At 38.9% G+C, this 15,840-nt stretch overlaps 1 protein-coding gene across 1 annotated transcript in view; it reads right to left on the reverse strand.

Moving 5' to 3' along the window:
- The window catches only part of PLCL1 (phospholipase C like 1 (inactive)), a 360,269-nt gene that overhangs the window by 303,229 nt on the left and 41,200 nt on the right, over positions 1-15,840 (reverse strand). The window lies entirely within an intron of this gene.

The following is a 15,840-nucleotide window of genomic DNA, read 5'->3' on the forward strand; positions in this document are numbered from 1 at the left end:
GACAATTCTCTATAAAGTAATAGTGACAAAGACCAGGGGCCTTATGGTCCAAAAGAGGCCTGTAGATGCTAAGAGTAACCAACGTAACAAAATTTGCTATAGTTCCTGACAGCACAGTGTTTAGCACATAGCAGCCCATTAATCAACAAGTATTCACTATCTAAGTGCATAGCGCTGGCTGAGATTTAGGAAGAATAGAATGAAATCATTGCCGGCATCAGTCAGGCAAGGGAGGAAATGTAAGAGTAAAAGAAGTCATAGAAATCCTCCTCTCTGGACCGCTAGCTCTGCAGCAAACCCGAAGCAATGTTGACATAGCATAAGGAAGGCTCATCACTCTAACTTGAGTCTTACTCTCCAGGCTCAGGTCAGGGGCTTCCTCCAAAGACCAGATTTCCTGTGTTTGCTAATGCATCTCCAGTCTTGCTAGATAACACTTCCAGATCTTTAGCGTGTACTGTTGATCCCACAGGGCCTTCTTTAGCTTTAAAAGCAATGCCTTTTATGTAAAATACTTGAGAGCTCCTAAACCATGATCTAGTTAATCTAGTAGGTTCTTGGAGTTCATCTAGTAAGTTCTTGGAAATGTAATAAAAATAATGCATAACGTTGTGATTTGGTTTGGATTTGCCAGAAGCAGACCCCAAGACAAGGCTTCAAGTATAAACTGTTTATTCAGGAGGTGCAGAGAACAATGGTAGGAAAGTGGGGAAGTGAGACAAGGAAAGGAAAGCATCTAATAAAGGGTGATCTCTCAAATAAGCTGCTAGGGTGGGTGCCTGAAGCTGAATTTTCTGGGGAAACCTTTGAAAATGGTGCAAAACAGTGTCAGAATTATCTTATCTGAGGGCAGGGGAGCTGGGTGGGGTATTTTATACACCAGCCCTAGAGAGTAATTGGATGAGGTCTGCTGGGTGGGGAAGGGGGAATATGAATTCTCCAGAGCTAATCAGCTGACCATGGACAAAGTGGCCTTTGAGGGCAGCCCTCAGACACAGAGATGCAGATGCTGACAGCTGGAAGTCCACTGGAACAGAGTAAAAGGTTCCAAGAATAAGAGTGTGTGCTGACAGCATCTGTCATACCAACATTCAGGTAAATTAGCTCATTTTTGTTTGTCTACTAGAGTAAATGACAAATTAACTCAATGTGAAAGTATGAGGAGATATAACTAATTCTTTTAAAAAAAAAAAGAAAACTGAAGCTTCAACCAATGCAAAAATTCAAGATATTTTTAGTGTTTAATCTAAGAAAAGCTATCATAAATTTCTGCCTAGCTATTCAATTCTGCTCATCTTAATCCATATTAAATATTTAAAATATTAAAATACTTCATTTGAAGCATGAAGTTGGATTCCATTGACATGTTTCATTTATTTTAATGTGTTAATTAGCATTTCCATCTATATTTGGACTTTTTTTAGTCAAAATTGTTTTTAAAATTTATAATGGGGTAAACTCAAGAAGTATTCACAGATCCTATGCTCCCATCTAGAATAGCAAATGGTCTGTCCAATGTATTCCCAACACTATACCAGATATTTAAAGAGGGACACAAAAGAAGTATTAGACCCAGTTCCCCTACCCTCAAGGATATCACAATCTAGCAGGTGGCAGAGTGGGGGAAGCAAGGAGAGAACACATACAAAACTATGGATATGACAATAAGAGCAATAGGGACTCAGAGAAGAATAAGACCAATATGGGCTACATTCATTCAAAGTGAGAGAATATGAGACTTTCACTGGGCTTTTAGGAATGGATAGAGTTTGGAAACACAAAAGAGAAAAGAAAATATTTCAATTAAAGGAAAACAGCATGAGCAAAGGCATTTAGGTATATTTAAGGTATTTTTTATTCCTCTTTTGATTTCTTCTTTGACTCATTGGTAGCATGTTGTTTTATCTGTACACATTTGTGAATTTTTCTGTTTTCTTCATGATGTTAATTTCTAGTTTCATACCATTGTGGTCAGAATAGATGTTTAATATTTTAATATGATTTCAGTCCTCTTAAATTTATTAAGACTTGTTTTGTGACCTAACATATGATCTATCTTGGAAAACGTTCCATGTGCACTTGAGAAGAATGTGTATTCTGTTGCTTTTGGATGAAACATATATATATATATATATCTGTTAAGTCCATCTGGTCTCACATGTCATTTAAGGTCGATGGTTTCTTATTGGTTTTCTGTCTGGATGATCTAGCCTTTGATGTAAGTGGGCTATTAAAGTCCTCTAATATTATTGTATTGCTATCTATTTCTCTCTTTAGGTCTGTTAATATGTGCCTTATATACTTAGGTGCTCCTATGTTAGGTGCATAAATATTTACACATGTTATATCTTCTGGTTAGATTGACCACTTTATCATTATGTAATGCCTTGCTCTGTCTCTTATTACCATCTTTGTTTTAAAGTATATTTTGTCTGACATAAGGATAGCTACTCCAGCTTTCTTTTCATTTCTATTTAAATGGAATATCTTTTCCCATTCCTTCACTTTCAGACTGTGCATGTCCTTAGATCTAAAGTGAATCTGTTGTAGGCAACATATATGAGTTTTGGGTTTTTTATCCATTCAGCCCTCTGTCTTTTGACTGGAGAATTTAGCCCATTTGCATTTAAAGTAATTATTGTTAGGTATGTGCTTATTGCCATTTTGTTCATTGTTTTCTTGCTGTTTTTGTAGTTCTTCTCTGTTCCTTTCTTCTTCTCTTGCTCTCTTCCTTTGTGGTTTGATGACTTTATTTAGTGGTATGTTTACATTCCTTTCTCTTTCTCTCTCAAATATTTACTACAGGTTTTTGCTTTGTCGTTACCATGAGGCCTATATATAGCAACTTATATATATAACAGTCTATTTTAAGTTGATAACAACTTAGGTTTGATCCCATTATAAAGCTCAATACTATTACTCTCCCCTGCACATTTTATATTTTTGATATCACATTTTACATATTTTTATCTTGTGTATCCATTAACTAATTATTGTAATCAAGTTATTTTTACTACTTTTATCTTTCAACCTTTATACTAGCTTTATAAGTGATTAATTTACTACTTTTACTGTATATTTACCTTTTCAGGAAGATTTATTATTTTATATGTGTTCTTGTTACTAATTAGTACCCTTTCTTTTCAGCTTAAAGAAGTCCTTTTAACATTTCTTGTAAGGCTGGTTTTGTGGTGATGAACTCCTTTAGCTTTTCCTTGTCTGGAAAACTCTTTATCTCTCCTTCACTTCTGAATGATAACTTTTCTGGGTAGAGTAATTTTGGTCAGCAGTTCTTTTCTTTCAGCACTTTAAATATGTCATACTGCTGTCTTCTGGGTGGCAAAGTTTCTGCTGAGAGATCTGCTGATAGTCTTATGGGGGTTCCATTGTCTCTTGCTGCTCCTCATATAGATAATTTAATAAGTTTATAACTAATAAAGGTTATATTGTTTATACATAGGTGACTATAAGTGCTGATTTGTCTAGATTACTCTTGATCTCCCACTATAATTATCCCCTCTCCTTCACAACAATGTCCTGGTTTGGACAATTGATTATATGATCATCTGTTTATAATCTATGACAAAAAAAGGCAATTTCATGATACCTTATGGCATAAAACCCCTAAACTTCTTTTTTTTAATTTATTTTAATTTATTTATTTTTGGCTATGTTGGGTCTTCATTGCTACACGCGGGCTTTCTCTAGTTGCGGTGAGTGGGGGCTACTCTTCATTGCGGTGTGAGGGCTTCTCATTGCGGTGGCTTCTCTTGTTGTGGAGCATGGGCTCTAGGCTCACAGGCTTCAGTAGTTGTGGCACACGGGCTCAGTAGTTGTGGCTCGCAGCCTCTAGAGCACAGGCTCAGTAGTTGTGGTGCACAGGCTTAGTTGCTCTGCGGTATGTGGTATCTTCCCAGACCAGGGCTCGAACCCGTGTCCCCTGTATTGGCAGGCAGATTCTTAACCACTGCACCACCAGGGAAGCCCCTAAACTTCTTAAAGAGGCCAAATTGGCAGGAGTTAATTCATATCTGACTTGAATTTTACCAACAGGTAAAATAAATTAGATTTTTTTTTTGGTTTTTAAAGTAATACATTAATTGTGTCCCCAAATTCTACAAATAGTATTATATAACAAGCTTCTCAAAGATATGCAATAATATCATATTAATATTTACAGACTATCTTTAAAAATTGATTGGGGCAGGGCTTCCCTGGTGGCGCAGTGGTTGGGAGTCCACCTGCCGGTGCAGGGAACACGGGTTCGTGCCCCAGTCCGGGAAGATCCCACATGTCGTGGAGCGGCTGGGCCCATGAGCCATGGCTGCTGAGCCTGCACGTCCGGAGCCTGTGCTCTGCAATGAGAGAGGCCACAACAGTGAGAGGCCCGCGTACCGCTAAAAAAAAAAAAAAAATTGATTGGGGCAAATAAAATATATACAGCTATATACTTTGAGTACTTCTTAACACAATTTACAAAGTCTACTAATGGAGAAAAGATTTTGTTTTAAGTTTGTCCAATATTGTATTTTATAAACAACATCAAGCCTCTTCATCATATACAGTGTCTTCCATCTGTAAAATGGGAACATTATTACTGCTAAATAACTAGGCGGAAAGAATATTGTCATTAACAAATCCTTTGAAATAATGACCAGAAAGTGCAAATTCTTATCTGTATCTACTTAGCAGAGGTTTGAGAGCAAAATAACTACATAAGAATTAATACCTAAAATATCCTTTGTTTATAACCATCTCTAATTCAAGATGTGTTATTGTTTTTACTCTATGTCAAGAATATGCACATTACATTTGTAATAGACCTTAGCTGTGTTTCACTTGCCATCATAACTTCACCTTATTTCAACAACAGCCCCCAATTGTTGCTTGGGGTCCACTCTTTCCCGACCTCAGTCAGTGGAGTTGGAATGAGGGTACCTGACCTAGCTCCAGAAGAAGAGCATGTGAAGCATGAGAGAGGCTTGAGACAATTAATGTATTCTATCCTCCTGGTCATACCATCTGGGGATGGACAGACACATGACTCATGTCAAACCCCACACAACTAATCAGAGCTAATCTCAGGGGCTTTTCCTAAACAACCACATTTTTTCACTGTGCTTAAGCCTAAAACGATATAGGGATATAAACTACTACAGCCAAATTGCTCCCAAATCAAGCCTGAGATGGACACCAACACATATAAAAGAGACACAACTCATGGAGAGGGAAAAACTGGGTCCTGACTTCCATCTAGGGCCCCTGAGTCCAGCTGTACCTAAACGTCTTCCTCTTGACTGTCCCTTTAAATGAGCTGGTAATTTCCCATTTTTCTATTTTCTGTCCTTTGCAACTAAGGAAACTAAAGACAACTAATAGCTTGTACTTCCTTGTCCTTTTATTTTCCATATCTCTTTTCACTCCTTATTATCTCTTCAATAGTCATAAAGTCAAGTTAGTATTCATAAGAGAAACATTTATTATTGTCAACTATATAAAAAACAAGTGTTTGAAACTAATTCTCCAAATGATTGTTTTCAGTTGTGATGTGATTACTACAATCATAGCATCACTAGGAGGACCTGGGTGACTCCCATAACCATTTAACAGGCTTTTATAAAACACAGCATGTAACTCATCTATCATTAGACTGATTGATTTAATTACTCAAAAAACAGACAACTATCACTTAAAGGGGAAAATTCTAGAAGTTTGCTTTATTGGATTGTCCTAATGCCATGTATACAATTCCACTAAACTAGTAGAGTGTCATAGCCATTATTAATAAACTGCTAAATGTATCTTTTTCCTGTATTTTAAATTATTAATCACTTTTATAACAAATCCAAATTTTCTTTAGTAAATTCTCTATTTGATATAAACTGAATAAAGGTAAGAGATTTAATGCCTCATATATAAATATTTTATTAAAATACCATAAAACTTCTAAGTATTTTATTTTTATTAAGGTATGAATGGATTAAAAATTCAATCTAATTTAAATGATGGATTAAAAATTTACACAGAGAGGAACTGGATGAAGGTGGTCAAAAACACAAAGTTCCAGTTATAAGGTAAATAAGTACTAGGGATACAATGTACAACATGATAACTAGAGTTAACACTGCCGTATGATATTTATGAAAGCAAATCCTAAGAGTTCTCATCACCAGGAAAGAAAAAAATATATACATATAGTCTATATGAGATGATTGATGTTAACTAAACTTATTGTGGTAATCATTTCACAATATGTGTAAGTCAAATCATTATGCTGCATACCCTAAACTTACACAGTGTTGTATGTCAATGATATCTCATTAAACTGGAAAGAAAAAGAATTTACAAAATCAGATATCAGACTCACCAGTGGAATCCTCATTTATTTTTCTGTTCTGTGGAAGCCTCTCTTCAATTCATGTTTATTTAATAAGAAGCAAGGTGGGAAGAGGAAGAAGCATCTTCTATTTCAGGCACAGAGTTTGTGGTAGATTAAAAATGGCCACAAATTCTTTGCAGCTTCTTCTATCAAGAGTGGAGTCTAGGGACTTCCCTGGTGGCGCAGTGGTTGGGAGCCCGCCTGCCAGTGCAGGGGACGCGTGTTCGTGCCACGTTCCGGGAGGATCCTACATGCTGCGGAGCGGCTGGGCCCGTGGGCCACGGCTGCTGAGCCTGCGCGTCTGGAGCCTGTGCTCCGCACCGGGAAAGGCCGCGACGGTGAGAGGACCACGCAAAAAAAAAAAAAAAAAAGAGTGGAGTCTGTGTCGACGCTTCTTGTTTTTTTATGTTTGGCTGTGTTGGGTTTTTGTTGCTGTATGCGGGCTTTGTCTAGTTGCAGTGAGCGGGGGGCGGGGGCTACTCTTCATTGCAGTGCGCGGGCTTCTCATTGCAGTGGCTTCTCCTGTTGTGGAGCACGGGCTCTAGGTGTGCGGGCTTCAGTTGTGGCAGGTGGGCTCAGTAGTTGTGGCTCTCGGGCTCTAGAGCACAGGCTCAGTAGTTGTGGCACATGGGCTTAGTTGCTCCACAGTATGTGGGATCTTCCTGGACCAGGGTTTGAACCTGTGTCCCCTGCATTGGCAGGCAGATTCTTAACCACTGCACCACCAGGGAAGCCCCTATGTCTACATTTCTTAAATCTGGGCTGAACTTGCAACTTGCTTTCACAAGCAGAATGCAGCACAAGTGGCACTGTAGGAGCTGTAAGCCTTGCAGCTTTCACTCTCTCCCTCTCAGAATGCTGTGCCATGTGATCAGCTCTGAACTAGCCCACTGGAAAGGCCCCAGGGAGGAGAAACAACGTAATTCAACCGACAGCCTGACAGCTGCCATACATATGAGTGAGGCCATCCTAGACCATCTTGTCCCTGCCAAGTCTCCAACTGACTGCTACTGTTGAAGTGAGCCCAGGAGACCAGCAGAAGAACCACCAAGCTGAGCTCAGGCCAAAGTGCTGATCAACAGAATTATGAGGAAATAGAACAGTTCTTGTTCTAAGCCACTACGTTTGGAGGGTGCGTTGTTTTTAGCAATAAAGAACCAATACAGTGCTTTACATGGTTATTTCACTTCATCATAGTAAGAATCTTATGAAGTGAAAACCAGGTTTTGTGAGGCATAAAGTTTATACAATTTGGGGAGTTCTCCTTAGGAAAAAAATAGTGTACATAATACAAAAATAAGATAATAATACAAAATTACAAAGAGCATAAATATATAACACTAAACCCAAAAACGTCCATGGCCACTCCAGTGCCACCTCATACAAGGGGAAGTGATAGAGGAGAAACAGAATGGAAAAAAAACTTAAAACATATGGCATGGGAACACATGGATACTGTCCTTCCCAGGCGGCTTCATAAACTAGGCTTCACTAATGTCATAGGAAATTCACTTCAACAGTTAACATTACTACTCCTTTTTACAAAGAGGAGCTACAACTCTGAGTGGCTGTCACTTGTTTTAAGGCACATGGATGGTGAGCTAAAGAACCAGGATCAGAGCTCAGATTCCTTTGTTTCCAAAACATGTGCTCTTGGTACTACTCATGTTTTCATTTTTACCTTGTGACCTGCTCCACACCAAGTTTTATATTAATTGAAAACACCTCTACTTCAATATCCCCAAATGTATCCCCAGGAAAATGGAGTTCTCTAACAGCCCATCTGAGCATTTCTCATGTCATTAGGTATGCTCAACAGCCCTCTGAAGCAGGAGCAAGAGGACGTGGCTTCCTGTCCATTTCTCTGATTAAATGAAGAAAATGCAGACTGAGTGCCTTAAATCGGGGATCCTTTAAGCCTCCTTTCTTTTCTTAAATTTATTTTATTGAAGTATAGTTGATTTACAATGTTGTGTTAACTTCTACTGTACAGCAAAGTTATTCAGTTATACATATATATACATTCTTTTTCATATTCTTTTCCATTATGCTTTATCACAGGATATTGAATATAGTTCCCTGTGCTATAGAGTAGGACCTTGTTGTTCATCTATTCTCTATGTAATAGTTTGCATCTGCTAATCCCAAACTCCCAATCCATCCCTCCCCCAAACCCCTCCCCCCTGGTAACCACAAGTCTGTTTTCTATGTCTGGTGAGTCTGTTTCTGTTTCATAGATAAGTTAATTTGTGTCATATTTTAGATTCCACATTTAAGTGATATCATATGGTATTTGCCTTTCTCTTTCTGACTTATTTCACTTAGTATGATAATCTCTAGATCCATTCATGTTGCTGCAAATAGCAGTATTTCATTCTTTTTATGGCTGAGTAGTATTCCATTGTATATATGTACCACATCTTCTTTATCCATTCATCTGTCAATGGACATTTAGGTTGTTTCCATGTCTTGGCTATTGTATACAGTGGTGCAATGAACATTAGGATTTAGCCTCCTTTCTTTCAGGATCCCTTTTACCATATGCCAACCTCCTCATAGATAAAGTTATATAATGCCAAAAACATTGAGTACAGCTATTTTGCTCTCCTACCTGTTATGCCCTTGCCAAGGCACTTTTCTATTTTTATTCCCTGGCCTGGTCTCCTTGTGCCTGGTCTGTTTACATCAAGTTCTTAAAAGCACATAGCTAAATTTGCCTATACAGAATAAGTAAAGTCAGATTTTAATAATTTCTAATGCTTCTATGTTCAGCTATATTTATTGTTGTTCCCTCTCCCTTCAAATGACCTCCAGTAAAAAATCAGGTGAATCATTACTACATGGAAACCAGATTTCTTCTCATTTAACATTTCATAGGCTGTTAGTGTTCAAGGAATTTCTAGCTTTTCACCTCACTAAGCTGATCCAATCAGCTGATCATTTGTTTTGCAGCTCAGTTTCAAGGTTATAAGTCCTAAACAGGGGTACTGCAGTAGTTTATTCAATTTACCTATTCCTATCAGAGAACAAACTTTCTGTGTAAGGTTTAACCTTGGGAAAAAATTAAGTTGCTGGGGAAACTACCTAAAGCTCTCTGCAAAGGTTGTACTGGTGGTGATTTAAAAGCATACCAGGCAGCGGGATACAGTGGAAAAAATGCAAGAAGGGATCAGAGACCTCAACTAGCCACATATCATCTCTGAGCCTCCATCTGAGATAGTTGGCCTGGGTGACCTTTCTGGTCCCTTCAGCTATAAAATTCTACAAATCTACTGACTTTCTCCTTTATCCTTATCAAAGTGATCTTTTTAAAAGTGTTCAATTCCCCATAAATATTTTTAAAAGTATGAGAATCCTCAATACTATATACAATCTTCTCAAAGTTGGACCACTTCAAAAACACTTCAAGCAGCCCCATCAAAATGTATTTTAACAAGTAGTTTAAACAACAGAATAATGTAGATAATAACTGCTAAGTCACAAATATTGCAAATAATGTCAAACTAAGGGTTCATTTCATCTTTATCTATACGTTGGTTATGGACACTTGGCAACAAATCAGTGAAATATCCTTTAAAGTGGATTTCTTACCCTATACATTATACAAACCACTAGACTAGCTGTAATTCTTAAACTTCCAATTAAAATATGCCAGGTTTAAATTTTAATAAAATTCCAAATGATTCAAATAAAATATGTTCTTTGGTTGCTAGTCAAAATTCATTTTTATGTCATTTGTAACTGAATGTATACATACAATAAATAAAAAAGGTTTTGACAATAACATTCTGTTCAAAATAAATACTTCTGCTATTTTTCACATTCATTCCATGCATATGTAGCTTTTGATAGATTGTCTTTTAAAAGTAACATTTATGGGCTTCCCTAGTGATGCAGTGGTTGACAGTCCGCCTGCCGATGCAGGGGACACGGGTTCGTGCCCCGGTCTGGGAAGATCCCACATGCCGCGGAGCGGCTGGGCCCGTGAGCCATGGCCACTGAGCCTGTGCGTCCGGAGCCTGTGATCCTCAGCGGGAGAGGCCACAAAAGTGAGAGGCCCGCATACCGCAAAAAATAATAATAATAATAATAAAAGTAACATTTATAAAACTATCACTGTAGTAACAGCAAGCCAAACAACATAAATCTAAGAACTTATGATGATAAAATAATGACTTTATTTCAACTTCATTTTTTTCACCAAGCGAGACCTTTAATCAGAAAAATCCACTTCCGTCTCATTTAAAGGTTGTCTTTACATGGTTTACATAATCATCACAAGAGAACAGTCAGAGTTCCATCACAGTGTTACTATGGCCTATGGGCCTATGGACCTATAAGGGGTCCATGAGCTCCTGCATTCATTTACAAACCATTTTGCATATGTGTGTTTTCTCTAGGATCAAAACAATGAAAAGCACAACTAAACAAGCAAATCAAGATTGCCTGCTATGCTTTTAAACGTCAGTTCAGAATCACCTTAGAAAGTAAGGCTTATGCAGTGGGGAGAAAATTGGTGACGACCCTTGCTTAGATATGGCTGAATTCTGTTTTAGCTCAAAAAGAGGCAGTCAGGCTAAAACAGATGCCCTTATTGAGTAACATTCTGAAACGACTTATTTTATTGTGCTCATATGGCACATTTGAACAACTGGTTGAGACATGGGGGTTAACCAGACATTTATCTTTCAGCGATCAATAGCACAGATGTTGATAATTTAGCCACTGAATTGGGCTTTGGTTCTCCAAATCAGGACTCAGCTGAAGCAGGATGGGCCCTATTAAGGAAGACTAGGACATAAAGATGAAAAATACCCAAATGGGGAGATTTTTTGAGACAGGTGAAAGACATCAAGTGGGCAAGCCTATGTAGACAACCAGTAGAGTTAGATAAAGGTCTGAATAACTAAGCTCTTGGCATTAGGAAGACGTGGTAGCAGGTAAATTAAAACCCATCCAACCAGGCTGTTCCAGAGAAGACTACAGAAGCCAAGTAGGAGCCCAGGCCCGGAATAACTAGGATACCAGTCAAGGTGGAAGGTAATAATAGAGAAGTTTGGTCACAAAGAACAAGAAAAAGGTCTATTATTGAACAGGATTGTTACCAAAACCTAAAACAGGGCAGAACCCACATGTGGAGATTAAGTGGTTTCAGCTCTGAAAAAATAGCAGAGTGGTGGGAAGGAGGGCAAAGGTAAAATGAAGAGTGGATTTAGTTAGGATAGAAAAGAAAGGGTAAGCATTTCAGATGAAAAGAAACTAATGCTAGGTGCTAATCACAAGCACTGATGCAAGGAAAGATGTTATTCTCTTAGTCCAATGCTCAGTTTATCAAAATTACTTCTGCATTTTCCTTAAACTTAATGAGTTTACTGACATGAGTAGTTATGAGGTTTATTGAGTTATTTGCTTCTAGAATATTAGCTAAAAGAGGGCCTCAGCAAACACAGGGGTATTTATCCTAGTGCCTGACCAATTCAGTTATCCAAAAGAATATTCACAATGACCATAGGACTGGCTGCAAAAACTCTGTCTTTATCTTAAACACAAGTAATTTTCAGAATGATATTTAACTTAAGTTCTAAACCAAAAAGCCAAAGAGGGAGGAAAGCACAGCATTTTATTAATACCAAAAAAAATGATGTCATCCAATTGAGCCACTCCATAATAAACTCAAGTAGAGCCTGACTGCTACTAATTATCAGGCCCTTAAATAATTCATATCTACCTACATTTTCTCCTTCACACTTATAATCAAAAATAAACATCTCTTCAGTTCAGCAAAAAAGCAGAGTCTACAAATCCTAGTAGACGAGTTTCATCCTAGCAAACAAGTTTATATTATGTACATATAAACTATTTACGTATATATAAATGTCAGTATAAATTATGTCATCCAGAGAACTTAATTTCAAGTTTTTGCATGACACACCTTTTCAACCATTGTAATCCTTAATGAAAGCTAATTCAAAAAGATTTTTCCCTAGGAACTAAAGAAGCATTAACATTCAAAATATTGGCATGAGGGACTTCCCTGGTGGTCCAGTGGTTAAGAATCTGCCTTCCAATGCAGGGGACTCGGGTTCAATCCCTGGTCAGGGAACTAAGATCCCACATGCCACAGGGCTACTGAGCCCAAGCGCCACAACTACAGAGCCCACCAGCTCTGGAGCCTACGCACCGCAAAGAAAGATCCCACGTGTGGCAACTAAGACCGACACAGCCAAAAATAAACAAATAAACAATAATTAAAAAAAGATTGGCATGAATCTGAAGTAATTTAAGGTGAAAATGGCCCATCTTTTTCCTTTAGGAAATCTCCTAGAGATGAAGTTGAGGTAGAGAAGCCCCATTTAGCATAAAAAGAAGTCAATAAATGATTAAAGCCCTGAACTGACTTGGTACTTCCCTCGCTGGGAAAATGTAGAGTTAATCGTCACCTCATACTACTGCTGGCCACGCCTACCCCAGGACCCATAAGGAGCATGTCCTTCCAACCTCATTTCAGTTCAGAGGACCCTACTTCTGCAACAGCTATTTTCTGCATGGCTATTTGCGCCAGGAATCATGCTCAGGGCTAAGGATGAGATGCTGGACTGACACAGGGCCCACCCTCATGGAATCTCCTAACTCACAGACCAACCTGCACAAGAGCTACCCAAGGTGAATGTTACCAATTCAGATGTCTGAGCCCAGAGTGGGTCATCAAAACTCCCCAGTGATTCTGATACAGGTGGTCTTATACATCACACACTGAGAAACTGGTCCAGATGAAGCTCCCTGCAGATAGATTTTATGTGTGTTGTGTCACCACTGAATCCCCAGCACTGAGCACTGAGCACATATTTCAGTATGTATGTACTGAATGAACCTACAAACAAGAGACAGAGTGAAGAGATAATCCCCATACAGTATGGTAGGTGCAGTAATGGACGTGCCATAAAAGCATAAAAGGGGGCATGTAGCATAGCTTGGGGAGAAGCAGGGAGAAGGCAGCCCCTGGGCAAGTCTTATAGGTGAGAGTTCATGGATGAACTGTGAAGACATTATGCTAAGTGAAATGAATTAGTCACAAAAGGACAAATATTGTATGATTCTACTTATATGAGGTATAGAGTAGTTAAATTCATAGAGACAGAAAATAAAATGTGGTTGCCAGGAGCTGGGGGGAGGGAGGGATGGAGTGCTATTGTTTAATGTGTCCAATTGGTTAGAGGTTGTTTAGCTATTGCTTAGAGGTCCAACTGGGGAAGATGAAAAATTTCTGGAGATAGGTGGAGGTGATGGCTATACCACAATGTGAATGTACTTAATGTCACAGAACTGTACACTTAAAAATGGTAAATTTTGTTATGTATATTTTACCACAATAAAAAAAATTTTTTTTTAATATGTGTCCTACTGGCTGCATAGGGATTCAAGCCCAGCTCTGTTTCCTAGAGAGAACAATTAGTTTCATCATTAAGGACCGAAATAGGAGAGGTTTAAAGAGTTTTGTCCAAAGCTACCAACAACCCCACCACCTTAGAATCATAATATGACTGGCACCTATTAACATCTCTGTATGTATTTGAATATTGAAAAAAATCAATCAATGCAAAGGTAAACATTTTAAATGAAAAGATGCAATGTGATGCATTAACCCTGAGCGCAAAGCGATTTAAGAGGATGGTTACAGACTCAGGGCAGGCTGCCGCTGCTTACAGTGGTGCCGTCTCCCTGCCGGCCTCCCTGCCCCCTCCCCCACCCTGCCACACTGCAGCTGTGCAGCAGGGATTGCCAAGAACTGAGAGGCACATTGCCTTGAATGACATTTTTGCCCTCATTCTACATGCTGTTATGCCCCTCTTACCTCCAGCTATCACCACCCAGTACATCAGAAACATGGCCAAAGCCTGTCATTGAATTCATTCACTGCATTTGCTGCAGTTTTCAAATACACGGCAAAATCAAATGCCAGCCATCCTTATTTATACACGAGAGGAATGTCATCTGGAAATCGTTCTACATTCACCTTTCACTCTTAATGGCAAATCCAAATGCCGGGCCGCAAGCTACTTTTCATGTGAGCTCACACGAGTGCAGAAACTCCATCTTAATATATAATTATCAGAGCATGGGGGAGAGGGAGTCATGTGAATGGAGCCAGTTCTCCTTCTTTTTCACCTTGTGTGGGTTTAAAGCCCCTTGAACTTGGTTCAAAACTGCACCCTCCCAACCTCCTGGTCTCCTCTGCCATGCCTCTTTATGCACCAGGACCTGCAGGTGCGGGTGAGAGAAGTGAAGTCGCTCCCCCTGGAGCTGCTGTCTTTTCTCCCCCACTGTCTCCGCTGCTTTTCCCCACTTCCTCCAATTCTTGTCTCTTCTGTCTCTTCCCACGTGTACCCAGGTTTTCTGTATTATTAGAAAATCTTCCTTGTATTATTTGGATCATGGAAAACACTTCCCAGAACAGTGACTCTAAACATGGTGATTCGGGCACCACGTTTTCTCATAAACACCAATTACCTCACGTGCTTCTTCAAATAAAGACCCCCGAGGCCAAGCATAGTTGCTTTCCTTTGCAACTAGCTAATCAATACTACCATCAAGGTGCTGTAGAAAAAATCTTCCGGTTCTAGGCTTGTTGTTGCTTGATATTCACAAACCTCTTCATTACCCAAAACATCTGTACTGAGTTTTTGTTTTATTTGTTCTATGTACTTCTAGACACAGAACTGCTCCCAAAGTCTGAAGTTTCCAGAAATCCTATCTCCATGTAACAAAAGTTACATTCACATGCAACAGAAAATGAAGATCTTGAGTAGCTGAATATAGTTGTTGTACAGAGTATGGCCTGTCTTCTTTAAGATCAGAAGGGAGATAAAACTATAAGCAATAAAGTAACTCTCCTAAAGTGTAATGTCCTTCAGGTTAATTCCCTTTATGAAACCCATAATCTCAACAAGTACTGCACAATCCTAATTTTTCATTCCAAATATTACTAAAAATTGTAAGCTTGCTCATTTGTTCCCATCTCCTGTATGTTTTCTCTCTCACACGAACACACGCTTCTATTTATGAAGACAATTTGGCAATCACATTTTCAGAATTCCAGGCAGGATTTACACTTTCTTATATCATTCCTGCATTCCTGGAGTTCATAAGCTCAGAAAAGCACTTAGCTCAATGTCTGAACCGGCAATAGTTTAATTACCTCGAATGCAAGAGGAAATGGTGGAGTGAGACAGAGACAGAAAGAGAGGATATCAATGCCTTAGAACAAAAGGGTTAGAGCTGAACAGGACCTTGGAGAAAATCTGATTCTATCTTGTCATGTCAATAATGAAGGACCTGCTAAACCTCAGAAAGGTTAAATTATTTGCCCAAGGGCCTGCCAGTACCTGATAAGTGTGGCCAGACTTTCTGGCTGCCGTGTGTGTGTGTGTGTGTGTGTGTGTGTGTGTGTGTGTGTGTGTGTG

Source organism: Aethalodelphis obliquidens, unplaced genomic scaffold, assembly GCF_003676395.1.
Source record: "Aethalodelphis obliquidens isolate GAN/ISIS:26980383/991018 unplaced genomic scaffold, ASM367639v1 scaffold2, whole genome shotgun sequence".
NCBI lineage: Eukaryota > Metazoa > Chordata > Mammalia > Artiodactyla > Delphinidae > Aethalodelphis > Aethalodelphis obliquidens.